Raw genomic sequence first — 22,527 nt, forward strand, 5'->3', positions numbered from 1 at the left:
TCAAGTCAATCCGACTCAATATGACGTCATACGGGCCCGTCAAAGTTGAAATTCCGCGCGCGCGTCAATGGCGATATACAGTGCAACTATGCCAAAAAACCGCCAATTTTAAATCGGATTTTACTCGTCAGGATGGACGGTGACCCCCCGTTTTCTTGACATATTCTGAAAGCTGATGAGTTGTACATGTCATTTCATGGGCTGGCTATGCTGACAAAATGATTAAAAGATATCAAATTTCTTAATAAAGTAAAAAAAGTAAATTTTCAAAATGACGTCATCAAATTTCAAGTTTACTCGAGCGTATCTCACTTATCCTTTGCCAGTTTTCACCCAAATTGCAATATGTTGTAGCTTATAAAATGTTCTTTCATAAATGTAATTACACAATTTTTATTAGATATTGACATCACCTCGAAAAAATGGATTGAAGGTAACCTTGTCAAATTTGACCAGTTTACGTGTAATCTCTATGGGAGTGCAATTTTTATGGAAATGAAAATTGACATGACTATCTTTATCGAGCACTAGCTCACTTATGCTTCGGTGAATTTCTCTAAGATTTTAATATGTTGTAGCTGAGACATAGGGCTATCGTTAGTGTGCCCTTTGTTTTTTCATACGTTGTCGGGATCACGTGAAAAAACTTGGTTGAAATTAAAGCTTATCTTCGATGTATTGAAATATTTCTTTCTTTCTGCAACTTTCTGTGCAATAACTCAAGAAAAACATACCCTATCACCACCATATTTTGCACATGTTCAGTTCATGTCACAAACATTTTTTCATAAAATAACAACTACTTGATCAGACACCATCTTGGGTATGTAAATCAGGGTCAAAGGTCATACATGTTTCATCCTGTATCTTGGTGAATACATGTCCTATCTTTCCAATATTTTGCACACGTAAAGACCATGTTACAGGGATCATTTAATAAAATAACATTTTGCTCAGATGCCATCTTGTCTGTGCAAAGTGGGGTCAAAGGTCATATGTACTTCTTTTTCTATCTTCGCTATGACGTGTTATCTCTAAGGGAGGGAATTTTTTAGATGTGAAAATTGATATGACTCTCTTTATCGAGCACTATCTTACTTATGCTTCTGTGAATTTCTCTCAGATTTTAATATGTTGTAGCTGAGACTTTGCAGTATCAGGACTCGTATCATTGATTAAAAAAAATCGGATCACCTTAATTTGTCAGTGATGACAAATTACAATCTCTAGTTAGGTGATCCGAGTATCCTCTCGGATCACCTTCTGTATCTGTACTGATTCTTTGTTCTTCTTTTTAATCTTCTTTATTTCTGGACAAAATTTGTGCAGAGGTTAGCTCAGAAAGTGCATTGCCTCTCAATGTCAAACTTATACCATATATGTATCATGTCGCAAAGACGACAGCGCAAGTAAAATCATAGTGATCAGTCGACCGTGACGTCACTATGACGTCATTATATGAAAACACATTTTCATGCATATCTCATTAATAGAATGGAATTCTTCAATGAAATTTACGTCCCACATATTTCAAGTCAAGTGAATTCTACTCATATTCTCAAAATTCATTTTTATCTCAAAACGCGCGCATACGCGCGCGTTGAAATATTTGTATGCTCAAATCGAGCTCAAATTTTTTTTGCACACGTTTCAGACCATTTGGAGCATTTTTTGAAAAATTGAAAAAATTCGACGGACGCGTACGCGCGCGCACATATTCGCACACACAGCTCATATGCAATAGAAATTTCCCGTTTTTTTTACATTTATCGGATGCCTGAAATGTCAAGGAATATTTCTACCAAGTTTCAAGTCAATCCGACTTAATATGACGTCATACGGGCCCGTCAAAGTTGAAATTCCGCGCGCGCGTCAATGGCGATATACAGTGCAACGATGCCAAAAAAACGCCAATTTTAAATCCGGTTTTACTCGTCAGGATGGACGGTGACCCCCCATTTTCTTTACATATTCTGAAAGCTGATGAGTTGAATATGTTATTTCATGGGTTGGCGATGTTGGAAAAATGATTAAAAGATATCAAATATCTTAATAAAGTAAAAAAAGTAAATTTTCAAAATGACGTCATCAAATTTCAAGTTCACTCAAGCGTATCTCACTTATCCTTTGCCAATTTACACCCAGATTTCAGTATGTTGTAGCTTATTATATGATCTTTCATTATTATTATTACAACATTTTGATTGGATGACGGCATCACCTCGTAAAAATGGATTGAAAGTAGTATTGTCAAATTTGACCAGTTTACGTGTTATCTCTATGGGAGAGCAGTTTTTCTGGCAGTGAAAATTGACATGACTCTCTTTTTCGAGCACTAGCTCACTTATGCTTCGGTGAATTTCTCCCAGATTTTAGTATGTTGTAGCTGAGACTTTGGGCTATCGTAAGTGTGCCCTCCATTTTTTCATACGATGTCGGCATCACGTCGAAAAACTTGGTTGAAAATGGCATGAGGCTTCGATGCAGCGTCATTTTGCTTAATACACAGGGCCTATGGAGAATGAAATACAGTAAACCTCGCATGAGTCGAAGCTCTCGGGACTGTCAAAAATGCGTCGACTTAAGTGAACTTCGACTCTCGCGAGAGTCGATTTTTTTTTTCGACTCACAGTTATGTACATGTATTATAGTGCATTTGCATGCATGTGTGTGTGTGTGTGTGTGTGCGTGCGTGTGTGTGTTTGCATTCAAATTTGTCTGTTCTTGAAGATAATGTTCTTATTTTGTTCTAAATTGAACATGGAATTTGTATCAATACTAGTAGATAAACGTAGTTCTGAGAATGTCTGCGCTAATGTGGCAATGTGCATGTTAATGTGGCAATGTGCATGTGCTATGTCTATGGTGCAACATAGGTAGCCATCTCTGTCAACCTACCTACCCTGAGACAAACACTCTCCCAGGCCCATCCCACCTCCATTGAACAAAACTATACAGCCAGCCGGGCACGCACAAACAAGCTCCGCCCACTTGGCCTGTCACTAAAATATTAAAGCAGCGATTGGTTGACCAAGTATGGATGTGCTGTGTGTATGGATAAAGTATGGATCGATGTGCTGTGTGTATACATGTATACATGTGTATGTATTCGACATGCGTGCGGAGCGGTACGGCGAGTGTGCATGCTTACCTGCAGCAGGTCAGCTGGGGACGGGGTTCTGCGACATGCCGATTTTTTTGTTCTCGAAAATGTAATGAGAATGCCAGACAAATCTTCTTCGGCTCAAGTGATGTAAATTACGTGTGTTTTGTACAAAAGGGACTGAAGGTTTTACTTCGACACAGCCGAAATTCGACTCTCGTACTTCGGCTTATCCAAATATTTCTTAGAGAAAATACATAGGGAAAAATCGGGACTTTTTATTTTGCTTCGAGTTAAGTGATTTTCGACTCACTCGACGTCGACTTATCCGAGGTTTACTGTAGGTCATTGCGTAGCGCATCCGAATCGTAATCCTAAGGTCCCTGGTTCGAGGCTCACCCCTGCCAATATTTTTAAAATTTTTTTAAACACTTTTTTCTTCTTTTTCTTTAGTTAATCTTAATCTCCCTTTCCTTACTTTATCTTTTTCTGATTTTTTTATGCTTCTCCTTCAAATTTCTATAAAATAACATAATTTTTTCTTTATTTTTCTTTCTTTCTACTTTCTGTGCAATAGATGAACAACAACAATGGCTATCAATCCCATATTTTGCACATGTTTAGTACATGTCACGTACATTATTTCATAAAATAACAACTACTTGATCGGACACCATCTTGGGTATGTAAATTAGGGTCAAAGGTCATAAATGTTTCATCCAGTATCTTGGTGAATACATGTCCTATCTTTCCCATATTTTGCACACGCAAAGACCATGTTACAAGAATCATTTCATAAAATAATCACTTTTTGCTTAGACGCCATTTTGGGTGTGCAAAGTGAGGTCAAAGGTCAAATATACTTCATTCTGTATTTCCGTTAGTGTATACGGAATTCGGTACCAAAGATGGCAGGTCTCACTCCGTTTTCTAAATGAGAATCCAAATATCACACGGCCAATGTCTCTAAACAAGGATGAAACCTTATGGTCATGCCTATTGTGATCAGGACTCTAATCATTGATTAAAAAAAAAAAACGGATCACCTAATTTGTCAGTCTTGACAAATTCCGGGTCTAGTTAGGTGATCCGAGTATCCTCTCGGATCACCTTCTGTATCTGTACTGATTCTTTATTCTTCTTTCTTTGTTTCTTTCTTTATTTCTCCTCAAAAGTTGTGCAGAGGTTAGCTCAGAAAGTGCATTGCCTCTCAATGTCAAACTTATACCATATATGTGTCATGTCGCAAAGACGACAGCGCAAGTAAAATCATAGTGATCAGTCCACCGTGACGTCACTATGACGTCATTATATGAAAACACATTTTCATGCATATCTCATCAATGGAATGGAATATTTCAATGAAATTTACGTCACATATATTTCAAGTCAAGCGGATTCTACTCATATTCTCAAAATTCATTTTTATTTCAAAACGCGCGCGTACGCGCGCGTTGAAAAATTTGTTTGCTCAAATCGAGCTCAAATTTTTTTTGCACACGTTTCAGACCATTTGGAGCATTTTTTGAAAAATTGAAAAAATCGGACGGACGCGTACGCGCGCGCATATATTCGCACGCACAGCTAATATGAAATAGAAATTGTCCATTTTTTCACACGGATCGGATGTCCGAAATGCCAAGGATTATTTCTACCAAGTTTCAAGTCGATCCGAATCAATATGACGTCATGCGGGCCAGTCAAATTCAAAATTCCGCGCGTGCGTCAATGGCGATACACAGTGCAACTATGCCAAAAAAACCGCCAATTTTAAATCCGATTTTACTTGTCAGGATGGACGGTGACCCCCCATTTTCTTGACACATTCTGAAAGATGATGAGTTGTACATGTCATTTCATGGGTTGGCTATGCTGACAAAATGATTAAAAGATATCAAATTTCTTAATAAAGTAAAAAAAAGTAAATTTTCAAAATTACGTCATCAAATTTCAAGTGCACTCGAGCGTATCTCACTTATCCTTTGACAATTTTCACCCAAATTTCAATATGTTGTAGCTTATGAAATGCTCTTTCATAAATATAATTACACAATTTTGATTACATGACGACATCACCTCGAAAAAATGGATTGAAGGTTACCTTGTCAAATTTGACCAGTTTACGTGTAATCTCTATGGGAGTGCAATTTTTATGTAAATGAAAATTGACATGACTTTCTTTATCGAGCACTAGCTCTCTTATGCTTCGGTGAATTTCTCTAAGATTTTAATATGTTGTAGCTGAGACGTAGGGTTATCGTGAATGTGCCCTTCGTTTTTTCATACGGAGTCGGCATCACGTCCAAAAACTTGGTTGAAATTAAAGCTTATCTGCGATGTATTGAAATATTTCTTTCTTTCTGCTACTTTCTTTGCAATAACTCAAGAAAAACATACCCTATCGCTACCATATTTTGCACATGTTTAGTTCATGTCACGTACATTATTTCATAAAATAACAACTACTTGATCAGACGCCATCTTGGGTATGTAAATTAGGGTCAAAGGTCATAGATGTTTCATCCTGTATCTTGGTGAATACATATCCTGTCTTCCCCATATTTTGCACACGTAAAGACCATGTTACAGGGATCATTTCATAAAATAACCACTTTTTGCTCAGATGCCATCTTGTCTGTGCAAAGTGGGGTCAAAGGTCATATGTACTTCTTTTTCTGTCTTCGCTATGACGTATTATCTCTATGGGAGGGAATTTTTTAGATGTGAAAATTGACATGACTCTCTTTATCGAGCACTATCTTACTTATGCTTCGGTGAATTTCTCTCAGATTTTAATATGTTGTAGCTGAGACTTTGCACTATCAGGAGTCGAATCATTGATTAAAAAAAATCGGATCACCTTAATTTGTCAGTGATGACAAATTACAATCTCTAGTTAGGTGATCCGAGTATCCTCTCGGATCACCTTCTGTATCTGTACGGATTCTTTGTTTTTCTTCTTCTTCTTTATTTCTCCTCAAAAGTTGTGCAGGGGTTAGCTCAGAAAGTGCAATGCCTATCAATGTCATACTTATATCATATATGTGTTGTGTCCCAAAGACGACAAATTTAGTAAAATCATTGTGATCAGTTGACCGTGACGTCACTATGACGTCATTATATGAAAACACATTCGCAATCATATCTCATTAATTAAATGGAATTTTTCAATGAAATTTACGTCACATATATTTCAAGTTATGCGAATGCTACTCACATTCTTAAAGTTCATAGTTACTCTTAAAACGTGCGCGTACGCGCGCGTTGAAATATTTGTATGCTCCAATCGAGCTGAAATTTTTTTTGCACACGTTTCAGACCATTTGGAGCATTTTTTGAAAAATTGAAAAAATCGGACGGACGCGTACGCGCGCGCGCATATACGCACGCACAACTCATATGCAATAGAAATTTTCAGATTTTTCACACGGATCGGATGTCCAAAATGTCAAGGAATATTTGTACCAAGTTTCAAGTCGATCCGACTCAATATGACGTCATACGGGCCCGTCAAAATCAAAATTCCGCGCGTGCGTCAATGGGGATACACAGTGCAACTATGCCAAAAAAAACGCCAATTTTAAATCGGATTTTACTCGTCAGGATGGACGGTGACCCCCCATTTTCTTGAAATATTCTGAAAGCTAATGAGTTGTACATGTCATTTCATGGGTTGGCTGTGCTGAAAAAATGATTAAAAGATATCAAATTTCTTAATAAAGTAAAAAAAGTAAATTTTCAAAATGACGTCATCAAATTTCAAGTTTACTCGAGCGTATCTCACTTATTCTTTGCCAATTTTCACCCAAATTTCAATATGTTGTAGCTTATTAAATGATCTTTCATTAATATAAAACCAACATTTTAATTGGATAACGTCATCACCTCATAATCGGACGGACGCGTACGCGCGCGCACATATACGCACGCACAGCTAATATGAAATAGAAATTTTCAATTTTTTCACACGGATCGGATGTCCGAAATGTCAAGGAATATTTCTACCAAGTTTCAAGTCGATCCGACTCAATATGACGTCATACGGGCCCGTCAAATTCAAAATTCCGCGCGTGCGTCAATGGGGATACACAGTGCAACTATGCCAAAAAACCGCCAATTTTAAATCGGATTTTACTCGTCAGGATGGACGGTAACCCCCCATTTTCTTTACATATTCTGAAAGGTGATGAGTTGTACATGTCATTTCATGGACTGGCTATGCTGATAAAATGAGTAAAAGATAACAAATTTCTTAATAAAGTAAAAAAAGTAAATTTTCAAAATGACGTCATCAAATTTCAAGTTTACTCGAGCGTATCTCACTAATCCTTTGCCAATTTTCACCCAAATTTCAATATGTTGTAGCTTATTTAATGTTCTTTCATAAATGTATTTAAACAATTTTGATTTGATGACGACATTACCTCGAAAAAATGGATTGAAGGTAACCTTGTCAAATTTGACCAGTTTACGTGTAATCTCTATGGGAGTGCAATTTTTATGGAAATGAAAATTGACATGACTATCTTTATCGAGCACTAGCTCACTTATGCTTCGGTGAATTTCTCTAAGATTTTATCATGGTGTAGCTGAGATGTAGGGCTATCGTAAGTGTGCCCTTTGTTTTTTCATACGTTGTCGGGATCACGTGAAAAAACTTGGTTGAAATTGAAGTTTATCTTCGATGTATTGCAATATTTCTTTCTTTTTGCATTTTTTTTGCAATAACTCAAGAAAAACAGCCCCTATCACCTTCATATTTTGCACATGTTTAGTTCATGTCACGAAAATTATTTCATAAAATTACAACTACTTGATCAGACGCCATCTTGGGTATGTAAATTAGGGTCAAAGGTCATAAATGTTTCATCCTGTATCTTGGTGAATACATGTCCTATCTTTCCCATATTTTGCACACGTAAAGACTATGCTACAGGAATCATTTCATAAAATAACCACTTTTTGCTCAGATGCCATCTTGTCTGTGCAAAGTGGGGTCAAAGGTCATATGTACTTCTTTTTCTATCTTTGCTATGACGTGTTATCTCTATGGGAGCGAATTTTTTAGATGTGAAAATTGACATGACTCTCTTTATCGAGCACTATCTTACTTATGCTTCGGTGAATTTCTCTCAGATTTTAATATGTTGTAGCTGAGACTTTGCAGTCTCAGGACTCGAATCATTGATTAAAAAAAAGATCGGATCACCTTAATTTGTCAGTGATGACAAATTACAATCTCTAGTTCTTCTTCTTTTTCTTATTTCTCCCCAAAAGTTGTGCATCGATTAGCTCAGAAAGTCCTTTTCCTATCAATATCAAAATTATACCATGTATGTATCATGTCCTAAAGACGACAGCGCAAGTAAAATCATAGTGATCAGTCGACCGTGACGTCACTATGACGTCATTATATGAAAACACATTTTCATTCATATCTCATTAATGGAATGGAATTTTGCAATGAAATTTACGTCACATATAATTCAAGTTATGCGCATTCTACTCATGTTCTCAAAATTCATATTTTCTCTTAAAACGTGCGCGTACGCGCGCGTTGAAATATTTGTATGCTCAAATCGAGCTCAATTTTTTTTTGCACACGTTTCAGACCATTTGGAGCATTTTTTGAAAAATTGAAAAAATTGGACGGACGCGTACGCGCGCGCACATATTCGCACACACAGCTCATATGCAATGGAAATTTCCCGTTTTTTTACATTTATCGGATGCCTGAATTGTCAAGAAATATTTCTACCAAGTTTCAAGTCAATCTGACTCAATATGACGTCATACGGGCCCGTCAAAGTTGAAATTCCGCGCGCGCGTCAATGGCGATATACAGTGCAACGATGCCAAAAAAACGCCAATTTTAAATCCGATTTTACTCGTCAGGATGGACGGTGACCCCCCATTTTCTTTACATATTCTGAAAGCTGATGAGTTGTACATGTCATTTCATGGGCTGGCTATGCTGGAAAAATGACTAAAAGATATCAAATATCTTAATAAAGTAAAAAAAGTAAATTTTCAAAATGACGTCATCAAATTTCAAGTTCAATCAAGCGTATCTCACTTATCCTTTGCCAATTTACACCCAGATTTCAGTATGTTGTAGCTTATTATATGATCTTTCATTAATATAATTACAACATTTTGATTGGATGACGGCATCACCTCGTAAAAATGGATTGAAAGTAATATTGTCAAATTTGACCAGTTTACGTGTTATCTCTATGGGAGAGCAGTTTTTCTGGCAGTGAAAATTGACATGACTCTCTTTTTCGAGCACTAGCTCACTTATGCTTCGGTGAATTTCTCCCAGACTTTAGTATGTTGTAGCTGAGACTTTGGGCTATCGTAATTGTGCCCTCCATTTTTTCATACGATGTCGGCATCACGTCGAAAAACTTGGTTGAAAATGGCACGAGGCTTCGATGCAGCGTCATTTTGCTTAATACACAGGGCCTATGGAGAATGAAATAGGTCATTGCGTAGCGCATCCGACTCGTAATCCTAAGGTCCCTGGTTCGAGGCTCACCCCTGCCAATATTTTTTTAAATTTTTTTAAACACTTTTTTCTTCTTTTTCTTTAGTTAATCTTAATCTCCCTTCCCTTACTTTATCTTTTTCTGATTTTTTTATGCTTCTCCTTCAAATTTCTATAAAATAACAATTTTTCTTTATTTTTCTTTCTTTCTACTTTCTGTGCAATAGATGAACAACAACAATGGCTATCAATCCCATATTTTGCACATGTTTAATACATGTCACGTACATTATTTCATAAAATAACAACTACTTGATCGGACACCATCTTGGGTATGTAAATTAGGGTCAAAGGTCATAAATGTTTCATCCAGTATCTTGGTGAATACATGTCCTATCTTTCCCATATTTTGCACACGCAAAGACCATGTTACAAGAATCATTTCAAAAAATAATCACTTTTTGCTTAGACGCCATTTTGGGTGTGCAAAGTGAGGTCAAAGGTCAAATATACTTCATTCTGTATTTCCGTTAGTGTATACGGAATTCGGTACCAAAGATGGCAGGTCTCACTCCCTTTTCTAAATGAGAATCCAAATATCACACGGCCAATGTCTCTAAACAAGGATGAAACCTTATGGTCATGCCTATTGTGATCAGGACTCGAATCATTGATTAAAAAAAAAATCGGATCACCTAATTTGTCAGTCTTGACAAATTCCGGGTCTAGTTAGGTGATCCGAGTATCCTCTCGGATCACCTTCTGTTTCTGTACGGATTCTTTCTTCTTCTTCTTCTTCTTTTTCTTATTTCTCCCCAAAAGTTGTGCATCGATTAGCTCAGAAAGTCCTTTTCCTATCAATATCAAAATTATACCATGTATGTATCATGTCCTAAAGACGACAGCGCAAGTAAAATCATAGTGATCAGTCGACCGTGACGTCACTATGACGTCATTATATGAAAACACATTTTCATTCATATCTCATTAATGGAATGGAATTTTGCAATGAAATTTACGTCACATATAATTCAAGTTATGCGCATTCTACTCATGTTCTCAAAATTCATATTTTCTCTTAAAACGTGCGCGTACGCGCGCGTTGAAATATTTGTATGCTCAAATCGAGCTCAAATTTTTTTTGCACACGTTTCAGACCATTTGGAGCATTTTTTGAAAAATTGAAAAAATTGGACGGACGCGTACGCGCGCGCACATATTCGCACACACAGCTCATATGCAATGGAAATTTCCCGTTTTTTTACATTTATCGGATGCCTGAATTGTCAAGAAATATTTCTACCAAGTTTCAAGTCAATCTGACTCAATATGACGTCATACGGGCACGTCAAAGTTGAAATTCCGCGCGCGCGTCAATGGCGATATACAGTGCAACGATGCCAAAAAAACGCCAATTTTAAATCCGATTTTACTCGTCAGGATGGACGGTGACCCCCCATTTTCTTTACATATTCTGAAAGCTGATGAGTTGTACATGTCATTTCATGGGCTGGCTATGCTGGAAAAATGACTAAAAGATATCAAATATCTTAATAAAGTAAAAAAAGTAAATTTTCAAAATGACGTCATCAAATTTCAAGTTCAATCAAGCGTATCTCACTTATCCTTTGCCAATTTACACCCAGATTTCAGTATGTTGTAGCTTATTATATGATCTTTCATTAATATATTTACAACATTTTGATTGGATGACGGCATCACCTCGTAAAAATGGATTGAAAGTAATGTTGTCAAATTTGACCAGTTTACGTGTTATCTCTATGGGAGAGCAGTTTTTCTGGCAGTGAAAATTGACATGACTCTCTTTTTCGAGCACTAGCTCACTTATGCTTCGGTGAATTTCTCCCAGATTTTAGTATGTTGTAGCTGAGACTTTGGGCTATCGTAAGTGTGCCCTCCATTTTTTCATACGATGTCGGCATCACGTCGAAAAACTTGGTTGAAAATGGCACGAGGCTTCGATGCAGCGTCATTTTGCTTAATACACAGGGCCTATGGAGAATGAAATAGGTCATTGCGTAGCGCATCCGACTCGTAATCCTAAGGTCCCTGGTTCGAGGCTCACCCCTGCCAATATTTTTTTTTAATTTTTTTAAACACTTTTTTCTTCTTTTTCTTTAGTTAATCTTAATCTCCCTTCCCTTACTTTATCTTTTTCTGATTTTTTTATGCTTCTCCTTCAAATTTCTATAAAATAACAATTTTTCTTTATTTTTCTTTCTTTCTACTTTCTGTGCAATAGATGAACAACAACAATGGCTATCAATCCCATATTTTGCACATGTTTAATACATGTCACGTACATTATTTCATAAAATAACAACTACTTGATCGGACACCATCTTGGGTATGTAAATTAGGGTCAAAGGTCATAAATGTTTCATCCAGTATCTTGGTGAATACATGTCCTATCTTTCCCATATTTTGCACACGCAAAGACCATGTTACAAGAATCATTTCAAAAAATAATCACTTTTTGCTTAGACGCCATTTTGGGTGTGCAAAGTGAGGTCAAAGGTCAAATATACTTCATTCTGTATTTCCGTTAGTGTATACGGAATTCGGTACCAAAGATGGCAGGTCTCACTCCCTTTTCTAAATGAGAATCCAAATATCACACGGCCAATGTCTCTAAACAAGGATGAAACCTTATGGTCATGCCTATTGTGATCAGGACTCGAATCATTGATTAAAAAAAAAATCGGATCACCTAATTTGTCAGTCTTGACAAATTCCGGGTCTAGTTAGGTGATCCGAGTATCCTCTCGGATCACCTTCTGTTTTTGTACGGATTCTTTCTTCTTCTTTAGGTGATCCGAGTATCCTTCGGATCACCTTCTGTATCTGTACTGATTCTTTATTTCTGGACAAAAGTTGTGCAGAGATTAACTCAGAAAGTCCTCTGCCTATCAATTTCAAAATTATACCATATATGTATCATGTCACAAAGACGACAGATTTTGTGAAATCATTGTGATCAATGGACCTTGACGTCACTATGACGTCATTATATGAAAGCACATTTTCATTAATATCTCATTAATGGAATGGAATTTTTCTATGAAATTTACGTCACACATAGTTCAAATCAAGCGCACTCTACACATTTTCTCAAATTTCAGTTTACACTTAAACCGTGCGCGTACGCGCACGTTAAAATGTTGACATGCTCCAATCGAGCTCAAATTTTTTTTGCACACGTTTCAGATCATTTGGAGCATTTTTTGAAAAATTGAAAAAATTGGACGGACGCGTACGCGCGCGCACATATACGCACGCACAGCTCATATGCAATAGAAATTTCCCGTTTTTTTACACTCATCGGATGACTGAAATGTCAAGGAATATTTCTACCAAGTTTCAAGTCGATCCGACTCAATATGACGTCATACGGGCCCGTCAAAGTTGAAATTCCGCGCGCGCGTCAATGGCGATATACAGTGCAACTATGCCAAAAAACTGCCAATTTTAAATCCGATTTTACTCGTCAGGATGGACGGTGACCCCCCATTTTCTGTACACATTTTGAAAGCTGATGAGTTGTACATGTCATTTCATGGGGTGGCAATGCTGACAAAATGATTAAAAGATATCAAATTTCTTAATAAAGTAAAAAAAGTAAATTTTCAAAATGACGTCATCAAATTTCAAGTTCATTCGAGCGTATCTCACTAATCCTTTGTCAATTTTCACCAAGATTTCAGTATGTTGTAGCTTATTAAATCCTCTTTCATTAACGTAATAACGGTATTTTGATTAGATGACGGCATCACCTCGTAAAAGTGGATTGAATGTAATCTTGTCAAATTTGACCAGTTTACGTGTTAACTCTATGGGAGTGCAGTTTTTATGGAAATGAAAATTGACATGACTATCTTTATCGAGCACTAGCTCACTTATGCTTCGGTGAATTTCTCCCAGATTTTAATATGTTGTAGCTGAGACTTTGCGCTATCGTAAGTGTGCCCTTCGTTTTTTCATACGATGTCTGCATCACGTCAAAACACTTGGTTGAAATTAAAGCTTATCTTCGATGTATTGAAGTATTTCTTTCTTTCTGCAACTTTCTTTGCAATAACTCAAGAAAAACGGCCTCTATCACTTCCATATTTTGCACATGTTTAGTTCATGTGACGTGAATTATTTCATAAAATAACAACTACTTGATTGGACACCATCTTGGGTATGTAAATTAGGGTCAAAGGTCATAAGTGTTTCACCCTGTATCTTAGTGAATACATGTCCTATCTTTCCCATATTTTGCACACGCAAAGACCATGTTACAAGGATCATTTCACAAAATAACTACTTTTTACTCAGATGCCATCTTGTCTGTACAAATTGAGGTCAAAGGTCATATGTACTTCTTTTTGTATCTTCGTTATGACGTGTTATCTCTATGGGAGGGAATTTTTTTAATGTGAAAATTGACATGATTGTCTTTATCGAGCACTAGCTCACTTACCCTTCCGTGAATTTCTCCCAGATTTTAATATGTTGTTGCTGAGACTTTGCGCTATCGTTTTGTTTACTTCGTCTTTTCATACGATGTCGGGATTACGATAAAAACTTGGTTGAAATTAAAGCTTATCTTCTATGTATTGAGATATTTCTTTCTTTCTGCAACTTTCTTTGCAATAACTCAAGAAAAACACGCCCTATCACCCCCATATTTTGCACATGTTTAGTTCATGTCTCGTACATTATTTCATAAAATAACAACTACTAGATCGGACAACATCTTGGGTATGTAAATTAGGGTCAAAGGTCATAAATGTTTCATCGTGTATCTTAGTGAATACCTGTCCTACCTTTCCCATATTTTTCACACGTATAGACGATGTCGCGAGAATCATTTCACAAAATAACCACTATTTCATCAGATGCAATCTTGGGAGTGCAAAGGTGGGTCAAAGGTCATATGTACTTGTTGCTGTTTCTTCGTTATAGTGTATACAGAATTTGGTACCTAACATGGCAGATATGACTCCCTTTGCTAAATGAGAATGCAAACATCACACGGCCAATGTCTCTAAACACAGATGAAATTTGTATGGTCATGCCTATTGCGATCAGGACTCGAATCATTGATAAAAAAAAATCGGATCACCTTAATTTGTCAGTGATGACAAATTACAATCTCTAGTTAGGTGATCCGAGTATCCTCTCGGATCACCTTCTGTATCTGTACTGATTCTTTCTTCTTCTTTATTTCTTTATTTCTCCGCAAAAGTTGTGCAGAGGTTAGCTCAAAAAGTCCGCTGCCTATCAATTTCAAAATTATACCATGTATGCATCATGTCCCAAAGACGACACATCTAATGTATCATTGTGATCAGTGGACCGTGACGTCACTATGACGTCATTATATGAAAACACATTCTCAATCATATCTCATTAATGGAATAGAATTTTTCAATGAAATTAACGTCACATATATTTCAAGTTATGCGCATTCTACTCATGTTCTCAAAATTCATATTTTCTCTTAAAACGTGCGCGTACGCGCGCGTTGAAATATTTGTATGCTCCAATCGAGCTCAAAATTTTTTTGCATACGTTTCAGACCATTTGGAGCATTTTTTGAAAAATTGAAAAAATCGGACGGACGCGTACGCGCGCGCGCATATACGCACGCACAGCTCATATGCAACTGAAATTTCCAGTTTTTTTACTTTGATCGGATGTTTGAAATGTCAAGGAAAATTTCTACCAAGTTTCAAGTCAATCCGACTCAATATGACGTCATACGGGCCCGTCAAAGCTGAAATTCCGCGCGCGCGTCAATGGCGATATACAGTGCAACTATGCCAAAAAACTGCCAATTTTAAATCCGATTTTACTCGTCAGGATGGACGGTGACCCCCCATTTTCTTTACTTATTTTGAAAGCTGATGAGTTGTACATGTCATTTCATGGGGTGGCAATGCTGACAAAATGATCAAAAGATATCAAATTTCTTAATAAAGTAAAAAAAGTGAATTTTCAAAATGACGTCATCAAATTTCAAGTTTATTCGAGCATATCTCACTAGTCCTTTGTCAATTTTCACCCAGATTTCAGTATGTTGTAGCTTATTTAATGTTCTTACAAACATAAAATTACAAAGTTTTGATTGGATAACGGTATCACCTCGTAAAAATGGATTGAAAGTAATCTTGTCGAATTTGAGCAGTTTACGTGTTATCTCTATGGGAGTGCAGTTTTTCTGGAAATGAAAATTGACATGACTAGCTTTATCGAGCACTAGCTCACTTACCCTTCAGTAAATTTCTCCCAGATTTTAATATGTTGTAGCTGAGACTTAACCCTACCGTAAGTGTGCCCTTCATTTTTTCAAACGCTGTCGGGATCACGTCAAAAATTTTGGTTGAAATTCAAGCTTATCTTCGATGTATTGAGATATTTCTTTCTTTCTGCAACTTTCTTTGCAATAACTCAAGAAAAACGGCCTCTATCACTTCCATATTTTGCACATGTTTAGTTCATGTCGCGTAAATTATTTCATGAAATAACAACTACTTGATCAGACACCATCTTGGGTATGTAAATTAGGGTCAAAGGTCATAAGTGTTTCATCCTGTATCTTAGTGAATACATGTTTTATCTTTCCCATATTTTGCACACGCAAAGACCATGTTACAAGGATCATTTCACAAAATAACTACTTTTTACTCAGATGCCATCTTGTCTGTGCAAATTGAGGTCAAAGGTCATATGTACTTCTTTTTGTATCTTCGTTATGACGTGTTATCTCTATGGGAGGGAATTTATTTAAATGTGAAAATTGACATGATTGTCTTTATCGAGCACTAGTTCACTTACCCTTCGGTGAATTTCTCCCAGATATTAATATGTTGTAGCTGAGACCTTACGCTACCGGTAATGTGCCCTTCGTTTTTTCATACGTTGTCGGCATCACGATAAAAAACTTGGTTGAAATTAAAGCTTATCTTCTATGTATTGAGATATTTCTTTCTTTCTGCAACTTTCTTTGCAATAACTCAAGAAAAACACGCCCTATCACCCCCATATTTTGCACATGTTTAGTTCATGTCACGTACATTATTTGATAAAATAACAACTACTAGATCGGACAATATCTTTGGTATGTAAATTAGGGTCAAAGGTCATAAATGTTTCATCTTGTATCTTGGTGAATACCTGTCCTATCTTTCCCATATTTTTCACACGTATAGACGATGTCGCGAGAATCATTTCACAAAATAACCACTATTTCACCAGATGCAATCTTGGGAGTGCAAAGGTGGGTCAAAGGTCATATGTACTTGTTGCTGTTTCTTCGTTATAGTGTATACAGAATTTGGTACCAAACATGACAGATATGACTCCCTCTGCTAAATGAGAATGCAAACATCACACGGCCAATGTCTCTAAACACAGATGAAACTTGTGTGGTCATGCCTATTGCAATCAGGACTCGAATCATTGATTAAAAAAAAATCGGATCACCTTAATTTGTCAGTGATGACAAATTACAATCTCTAGTCTTCTTCTTTTTCTTCTTTCTCCCCAAAAGTTGTGCATCGATTAGCTCAGAAAGTCCTCGTCCTTTCAATTTCAAACTTATACCATATATGTATCGTCTCCCAAAGACGGCAATCGAACTAAAATCAAAGTGATCAGTCGACCGTGACGTCACTATGACGTCATTATATGAAAACACATTCTCAATCATATCTCATTAATGGAATGGAGTTTTTCAATGAAATTTACGTCACATATATTTCAAGTCAAGCGCATTCTATTCATATTCTCAAAATTCATCTATACCTTAAAACGTGCGCGTACGCGCGCGTTGAAATATTTTTTTTGCACACGTTTCAGACCATTTGGAGCATTTTTTGAAAAATTGAAAAAATTTTACGGACGCGTACGCGCGCGCGCATATACGCACGCACAGCTCATATGCAAAAGAAATTTCCCTTTTTTTCACACTTATCGCCTGCCTGAAATGTCAGGGAATATGTCTACCAAGTTTCAAGTCAATCCGACTCAATATGACGTCATAAGGGCCCGTCAAAGTTGAAATTCCGCGCGCGCGTCAATGGCGATATACAGTGCAACAATGCCAAAAAACTGCCAATTTTAAGTCCGATTTTACTCGTCAGGATGGACGGTGACCCCCCGTTTTCTTTACATATTCTGAAAGCTGATGAGTTGTACATGTCATTTCATGGGTTGGCGATGCTGGAAAAATGATTAAAAGATATCAAATTTCTTAATAAAGTAAAAAGAGCAAATTTTCAAAATGACGTCATCAAATTACAAGTTCACTCGAGCGTATCTCACTTATCCTTTGCCAATTTCCACCCAGATTTCAGTATGTTGCAGCTTACTAAATGCTCTTTCATTAATATAATAACAACATTTTGATTAGATGACGGCATCACCTCGTAATATTGGATTGAAAGTAATCTTGTCAAATTTGACCAGTTTACGTGTTATCTTAATGGGAGTGCAGTTTTTCTGGAAATGAAAATTGACATGACTATCTTTTTCGAGCACTAGCTCACCTATGCTTCGGTGAATTTCTCTAAGATTTTAATATGTTGTAGCTGAGACTTTGGGCTATCTTAAGTGTGTCCTTCATTTTTTCATACGGTATCGGGATCACGTCCAAAAACTTGGTTGAAATTAAAGCCTATCTTCGATGTATTTTCATATTTCTTTCTTTTTCCAACTTTCTTTGCAATAACTTAAGAAAAACATACTCTATCACCACCATATTTTACACATGTTTAGTTCATGTCACGTACATTATTTCATAAAATAACAACTACTTGATCAGACGCCATCTTGGGTATGTAAATTAGGGTCAAAGGTCATAAATGTTTCATCCTGTATCTTGGTGAATACATGTTCTATCTTCCCCATATTTTGCACACGTAAAGACCGTGTTACAAGGATCATTTCACAACATAACCACTTTTTGCTCTGATGCCATCTTGTCTGTGCAGATCGGGGTCAAAGGTCATATGTACTTCTTTCTTTATCTTCGTTATGACGTGTTATATCTATGGGATGGAATTTTTCTAGATGTGAAAATTGACATGATTGTCTCTATCGAGCACTAGCTCACTTACCCTTCGGTGAACTTCTCCCAGATTTTAATATGTTGTAGCTGAGACTTTGCGCTATCGTAGGTGTTCCCTTTGTTTTCATATGGTGTCGGGATCACGTCCAAAAACGTTGTTGAAATTAAAGATTATCTTCGATGTATTTTCATATTTCTTTCTTTTTCCAATGTTCTTTGCAATAACTCAAGAAAAATAGCCCCTATCAACCCCATATTTTGCACATGTTTAGTTAATGTTACGTACACTATTTCATAAAATAACAACTACTTGATCAGACACCATCTTGGGTATGTAAATTAGGGTCAAAGGTCATAAATGTTTCATCCTGTATCTTGGTAAATACATGTCTTATCTTTCCCATATTCTGCACACGCAAAGACCATGGTACAAGAATCATTTCACAAAATAACCAGTTTTTGCTCAGATGCCATCTTGGGGGTGCAAGTGGGGTCAAAGGTAAAATATACTTCATTCTGCATCTTTGATAGTGTATACGGAATTCGGTACCCAAGATGGCAGGTCTGACTCCCTTTTCAAAATGAGAATCCAAACATCACACGACCAATGTCCGTAATCTCAGGTGAAAACTCGAATCATTGATTTAAAAAAAAATCGGATCACCTAATTTGTCAGTCTTGACAAATTCCGAGTCTAGTTAGGTGATCCGAGTATCCTCTCGGATCACCTTCTGTATCTGTACGGATTCTTTCTTCTTCTTTCTTTCTTTCTGGACAAATGTTGTGTTTCGATTAGCTCAGAAAGTACTCTTCCTATCAATGCCAAAATTATACCATGTATGTATCGTGTCCCAAAGACGACAAATCAAGTAAAATCATTGTGATCAGTCGACCGTGACGTCACTATGACGTCATTATATGAAAACATATTCTCAATCATATCTCATTAATGGAATGGAATTTTTCAATGAAATTTACGTCACATAAAATTCAAATTATGCGCATTCTACTCATCTTCTCAAAATTCATATTTTCTCTTAAAACGTGCGCGTACGCGCGCGTTGAAATATTTGTATGCTCAAATCGAGCTCAATTTTTTTTTGCACACGTTTCAGACCATTTAGAACATTTTTTGAAAAATTGAAAAAATTGGACGGACGCGTACGTGCGCGCACATATACGCACGCACAGCTCATATGAAATAGAAATTTCCCGTTTTTTCACTCTTATCGAATGCCTGAAATGTCAAGGAATATTTCTACCAAGTTTCAAGTCAATCTGACTCAATATGACCTCATACGGGCCCGTCAAAGTTGAAATTCCGCGCGCGCGTCAATGGCGATATACAGTGCAACAATGCCAAAAAACCGCCAATTTTAACCCCGATTTTACTCGTCAGGATGGACGGTGACCCCCCATTTTCTTTACATATTCTAAAAGCTGATGAGTTGTACATGTTATTTCATGGGTTGGCGAAGCTGGAAAAATGATTAAAAGATATCAAATTTCTTAATAAAGTAAAAAAAGTAAATTTTCAAAATGACGTCATCAAATTTCAAGTTTACTCAAGCGTATCTCACTTATTCTTTTGTTGATTTTCGTCCAAATTTCAATATGTTGTAGCTTATTAAATGTTCTTTCAGTCATATCATAACAACATTTTGATTGGATGACGGCATCACCTCGTAAAAAGGGATTAAAAGTAACATTGTCAAATTTGACCAGTTTACGTGTTATCTCTATGGGAGTGCAGTTTTTCTGGAAATGAAAACTGACATGATTATCTTTATCGAGCACTAGCTCACTTACGCTTCGGTGAATTTCTCCCATATTTTAGTATGTTGTAGCTGAGACTTTGGGCTATCGTGAATGTGCCCTTCGTTTTTTCATACTGAGTCGGCATCACGTCCAAAAACTTGGTTGAAATTAAAGCTTATCTTCGATGTATTGAAATATTTCTTTCTTTCTGCAACTTTCTTTGCAATAACTCAAGAAAAAGATACCCTATCACCACCATATTTTGCACATGTTTAGTTCATGGCACGTACATTATTTCATAAAATAACAACTACTTCATCAGACGCCATCTTGGGTCTGTAAATTAGGGTCAAAGGTCATAAATGTTTCATCCTGTATCTTGGTAAACACATGTCCTATCTTTCCCATATTTTGCACACGTAAAGACTATGTTACAAGGGTCAATTCACAAAATAAACACTTTTTGCTCAGATGTCATCTTCTCTGTGCAAAGTGGGGTCAAAGGTCATATGTACTTCTTTCTTTATCTTCGTTGTGACGTGCTATGTCTATGGGAGGGGATTTCTCTAGATGTGAAAATTGACATGAATGTCTTTATCGAGCACTAACTCACTTACCCTTCGGTGAATTCCTCCCAGATTTTAATATGTTGTAGCTGAAACTTTGCGCTATTGTACGCGAGCCCTTTGTCTCATATGGTGTCGGGATCACGTCCAAAAACGTGGTTGAAATTCAAGCTTATCTTCGATGTATTTTCATATTTCTTTCTTTTTCCAACTTTCTTCGCAATAACTCAAGAAAAACAGCCCCTATGACCCCCATATTTTGCACATATTTAGTTCATGTTACGTACATTATTTCATAAAATAACAACTACTTGATCGGACACCATCTTGTGTATGTAAATTAGGGTCAAAGGTCATAAATGTTTCATCCTGTATCTTGGTGAATACATGTCTTATCTTTCCCATATTTTGCACACGCAAAGACCATGTTACAAGAATCATTTCACAAAATATCTACTTTTTGCTCAGATGCCATCTTGGGGGTGCAAAGTGGGGTCAAAGGTCAAATATACTTCATTCTGTATCTTCGATAGTGTATACGGAATTCGGTACCCAAGATGGCAGGTCTGACTCCCTTTTCTAAATGAGAATCCAAATATCACACGGCCAATGTCTCTAAACACAGATGAAACCTATTGGTCATGCCTATTGCGATCAGGACTCGAATCATTGATTAAAAAAAAAAAAATCGGATCACCTAATTTGTCAGTGTTGACAAATTCCGAGTCTAGTTCTTTTTATTTTCCTTTATTAGGTGATCCGAGTATCCTCTCGGATCACCTTCTGTATCTGTACGGATTCTTTCTTCTTCTTTATTTCTTTATTTCTCCCCAAAAGTTGTGCAGAGGTTAGCTCAGAAAGTCCGCTGCCTATCAATTTCAAAATTATACCATGTATGCATCATGTCCCAAAGACGACAAATCTAATGTATCATCGTGATCAATCGACCGTGACGTCACTATGACGTCATTATATGAAAACACATTCTCAATCATATCTCATTAATGGAATAGAATTTTTCAATGAAATTTACGTCACATATATTTCAAGTTATGCGCATTTTACTCATGTTCTCAAAATTCATGTATTCTCTTAAAACGTGCGCGTACGCGCGCGTTGAAATATTTGTATGCTCCAATCGAGCTCAAAATTTTTTTGCACACGTTTCAGTTCATTTGGAGCATTTTTTGAAAAATTGAAAAAATCGGACGGACGCGTACGCGCGCGCGCATATACGCACGCACAGCTCATTTGCAATTGAAATTTCAAGTTTTTTCACTTTGATCGGATGTCTGAAATGTCAAGAAATATTTATACCAAGTTTCAAGTCAATCCGACTCAATATGACGTCATACGGGCCCGTCAAAGTTGAAATTCCGCGCGCGCGTCAATGGCGATATACAGTGCAACTATGCCAAAAAACCGCCAATTTTAAATCCGATTTTACTCGTCAGGATGGACGGTGACCCCCCATTTTCTTTACATATTTTGAAAGCTGATGAGTTGTACATGTCATTTCATGGGGTGGCAA

Source organism: Diadema setosum, chromosome 5 (assembly GCF_964275005.1).
Source record: "Diadema setosum chromosome 5, eeDiaSeto1, whole genome shotgun sequence".
Classification (NCBI taxonomy): domain Eukaryota; kingdom Metazoa; phylum Echinodermata; class Echinoidea; order Diadematoida; family Diadematidae; genus Diadema; species Diadema setosum.